The sequence below is a fragment of the Sebastes umbrosus genome, chromosome 12 (assembly GCF_015220745.1).
Source record: "Sebastes umbrosus isolate fSebUmb1 chromosome 12, fSebUmb1.pri, whole genome shotgun sequence".
Taxonomy (NCBI): domain Eukaryota; kingdom Metazoa; phylum Chordata; class Actinopteri; order Perciformes; family Sebastidae; genus Sebastes; species Sebastes umbrosus.
In genome coordinates this window covers 33,032,245-33,036,490 of record NC_051280.1, presented here as the reverse complement: position 1 = coordinate 33,036,490, position 4,246 = coordinate 33,032,245, and the positions used below count along the sequence as shown (strand labels likewise).

Here is a 4,246-nt window from a genome sequence, read left to right as displayed (position 1 = left end):
CGAGATCGAAGCGGCCGCAGTTTTTAGAGCCAGGCGCCGCAGTTGCTCTCCACCGACTGCAGGATCCAGGGGCATTATGGGAAACGCCTGACTTGCGCCTGATCAAAGAGCTGATTGGCTCTTAGTTTTGACAGCAAACACCACGTGTTGTAGAAAGTCACAACTTTCTGTGTGATTGTAATATTTAACACTAGATTGTAGGATATTAGTCTCATGTTGTGTAATGAAGGTTTCATCTGTTAACAAACTCATCTGGTGTGGTTGATAATAATAATTATTATTATAATAATGAAGGTTATATATATATAACACTTATCAAAACGAGTGCTCATTATGTGCTTTACAGGGCGGACACGCACATTTCCACATAGATTTACAAACAAATATAAATAAATCAGAACGTGCTCTTAAAACTACAAGTGGCCTACAGATCGGATCTAACAGGAAGTCACTTTTCTTGTGACTTCCTGTATATTCTTTGAAAGGCTGCTTGAAACAGCTGGAAACTGTCCGACTTGACCGCAGCTTTTAGTCTCCGCCCCCCCGCTGCTGCTGCCGCCTGATCTCGTCTACTATCCAGGCGAGGTAAAGTTCATCTCCAACGAACCTACTGACTTTCACTTCTTATCGGTATAAGTTCTTTGGCTGAGAGGCGCTCACCAAACGGCGGTATTTGATGAGTTGGGGAGTGAGAACGTTTCCTTGAATGAATCTTTCCTTGAATATTAAAAGACTTCTAAGCACTTTAATCCGTAACAATACGTTTATGAGGTTTTGTGTGTAAAATCTGAATCCATAAAGCCAACAGCAACTCCAGAAGTCCCGTAAATGTAGTGGATTTAAAAAGTGCCTCTGAATGAAGTCTTTAAAAAGAGAAATACCATTTTCAGAACTTAAAGGTCCCATATTATGCTCATTTTCAGGTTCATATTGTATTTTGTGTTTCTACTAGAACATGTTTACATGCTTTAATGTTGTTAATGTAAAAAACACTTTATTTTCCTCCTACTGTCTGCCTGAATATACCTGTATTCACCTTCTGTCTGAAACGCTCCGTTTTAGTGCATTTCAACGGAATTGCAACGGAATTGCGTTGCTAGGCAACAGTTTGGGTCCATGTTTACTTCCTGTCAGCTGATGTTATTCACATCCACTGCAACAGGAAATAAACTGGGACACATTTAGAGTGTTTACGTTTAAAACCGTGTAATGGTCTAAATATTGTATAGTTGTGACATCACAAATGGACAGAAATCCTGACGGCTTGTTTCAAACGCACAATTTCTGAAAACGAGTTGTGTGTATTTCTCCGTATATTGAGTGTTTTGATACTTTCAGAGTATTTATATATATCACTTAAAGCTCCTTTATTTGATAAAAGACATGGAAATGTGACTTTTTTACAATACGGGACCTTTAACAAATGTACTTCTCTGAAACACGATGCTTCTATTTTAAGTTTCAAGAGCACAAAAGTCCAGAAACTTCTGTTTTTTTTCGACCGTTAATAATCCCAGATTGATGCCACAACAGCTGATAATGAGAGGGCCGAGGGGTTAAAGGTCACAGCACCCTGACAATACCTCCCCCCCCTCCCCCCCACCTGAGCCTCCTGCGGGGCCCTCATCAGGATCAGGATCTGTTGAATCAGAGCTAATTAACCTGCTTCTCCTTCCTGCGGAGGTCCGCGGGGACGGTCGGGAGCGAACGGCGTCCCAGATTTTTGTTCCTGAATTCTGTGACACGTAAAAGCAGCCTTGTGATCGCTGCGTCTTTCTCTGAGCGTAAATCAGACGCCGGTTGTCTCCGTCAGACTAACGGCTGCTTTGATGGCTCGACTTTGTATCTGAACCGTTTTAAAGTCCGTGTCCAACAGTCTGGTAATAAGCGTTTCATGTTAAGTAGCTCCCCTCTGTGTGGCTCTGGATTGATGGGCCCGGTGGTGTTTCAGGACTACAGGCTCTTTGATTGGCTGTTAAAATGATATACGTGGACTCCTCAGTCATGGTTCAGGTCAACAGTTTAACCCCCGGTCTCCATCTCAAAGTGTTTTAACAACGCCGAGTCATCACAGAAATGTTTAAAGGGCAACTACACCCAATGTAACTGAAAGAATCCCCTTCAGGGCGATGAGAAAGACCTGCATCATCGCCCTGCATATCGGGGATTCTTTCAGAACAATGACCAGCTCGCTGTACATTATCCCTCACGTATTTAATGTCATGTGACTGTCCCTGTGGTCATGTGACGGTCCCTGGGGTCGCTGAGCGTAAACGCCTCTGTGCATGCTTGTAGTGCGCACGCCATCTACGGAAGCCCATCGCGAGTATAAACAAAGCTTTAGTCTCCGTCTCTCAACCAACCTGGTGACGTCACAGGATAGAGTACTGCAACGTGGCGCCGCTCTCGCCACGAAAGATCAATCAATCAATCAAACTTTATTTATATAGCACCTTTCAAACAAGTCAAATATAATTCAAAGTGCTTGACAGACGATTGACAAAAATAAGAGTGTTAAAAATGGATTTAGAGACCAAAACAACCAAGCTAGAAGTTAATTGAATAAAAAAGCAATAAAGATGGGTATTTAAGATAATAAAAGATAAATAAAATACAAGGAAATAAACATAAATAAAAACTATGAAACTACACAAAATAAGCAGATTGTATTAAAATAATACAATTTTAATAAAATAAAATAGAATACAAGAGATAATAATGAATTATCTCTTAGCAATAAAATGATGATCAGCAATAAAATTATGATAAATAAAATAAAAATTAAAATAAAATTATAAAATATTACATACAACTAAATAGATGGATTTTTAGTTTACGTTGATGAAACAAAGCTTAATTTTGTCTTTCAAATGCTGATATTTGTCATTTTTTGTTATTTAATAGTTCATTAGAGTGTAAATCCAGTTAGTAAACCAGCTAAACTTGGTTGACCGTTTCATTTCCTTTTATTTTACTTTATTTTTTCCACCTTTTTTCAAAGTTGTTTTCATATATTCAATTTACAGTTCGTAATTACAATATATTTATGTTTATAAACCATTTTTTTTAAAGTAGTTGAGTTTAAAGACGAACACAATAAGTACACTAGAGAAAACAACTTCAGCATTCAGAATTGAAAAAAAATAAGAAAGAAAAAAATAATAATAATAATAATAGTAAAAATAATGATAAAATAAAGCATAGAATAAAAAAATAATAATAATAATAAAAAGAAAGAATAAAAAAAATATAATAATAATAATAATAATAATAAAAAGAAAGAATAGAATAAAAAAAGAATAATAATAAAAAAGAATAATAATAATAAAAAGAAAGAATAGAATAAAAAAATATAATAATAAAAAGAATAATAATAATAAAAAGAAAGAATAGAATAAAAAAAATATAATAAAAAGAATAGTAATAATAAAAAGAAAGAATAGAATAAAAAAATAATAATAAAAATAATATAATTTACATGGGCACGCACATGCGTCCACCTTCACATGTCAGGTCACCTCCAGGCGTGTGTTTATGTGCATGTATGTAACCCATGTATTTATATTTTTCCTTCTTTCAGACTCCATCTCTTCTCAAAAACATCCTCCATTTTCCTTTTTTTGTGAGTTCCCTTTTCCATAACTTTTACTTCTTGAATTAAACTTTTCCATTTTATAAAATCTAGGGGGTTGAACGTTTCATTTAAAATTTGAACCATCTTTTAGAGTGGGCCAGCTTTAACCTATAACCACAAACAAACAAACACGGAGGAGCATTTAAACACACTTGACCTTTGGTACTGTGTGATCAGTGGGCTTGGTAGAAGAAATGAAAGCAGCAGAGGACACGAAACCTAACCGTGTCAGACGAGGAAACAAGAAAATCTAAACCTCAGACTGGTGGCAGAGCAAAAACAAAACGACGAGCTTCGAGATTCACTTTTCATTTTGTCTGCGTTCAGCTGACGCAGCAGCCGGGAGTCAAACCTGTGACCTTTATCTGGTTGCTGATTCACAGACGACTGCAGAGCTGGACGTAAAAACACAATTAAAGGAGCCGTGCACAGATTGAAAACAGGTTAATGTCGTCTGTGGCTCACAGTCTGTGTTCAAATCTGGAGTGTGAAACACTGTTTACCAGGCAGAGAGGCTCTGATGATGAATGATGCATCATGGGAAATGTAGGATCCAGTGTTTTTGGAGTTACAAGAAACTAAAAATCAGAATATCTGCTGCACAGATCATGC

General features: G+C 36.9%; 1 long non-coding RNA gene across 1 annotated transcript in view; it reads right to left on the bottom strand.

Annotated features, from left to right (window-relative positions):
* Positions 1–3,411: 3,411 nt before the first annotated feature.
* LOC119498530 overlaps positions 3,412–4,246 on the bottom strand; it is a 1,591-nt gene continuing 756 nt past the window's right edge. The window contains exon 3 of the long non-coding RNA XR_005209123.1: positions 3,412–4,246. This exon is cut by the window's right edge and continues 166 nt beyond it. This is a non-coding gene — a long non-coding RNA (uncharacterized LOC119498530).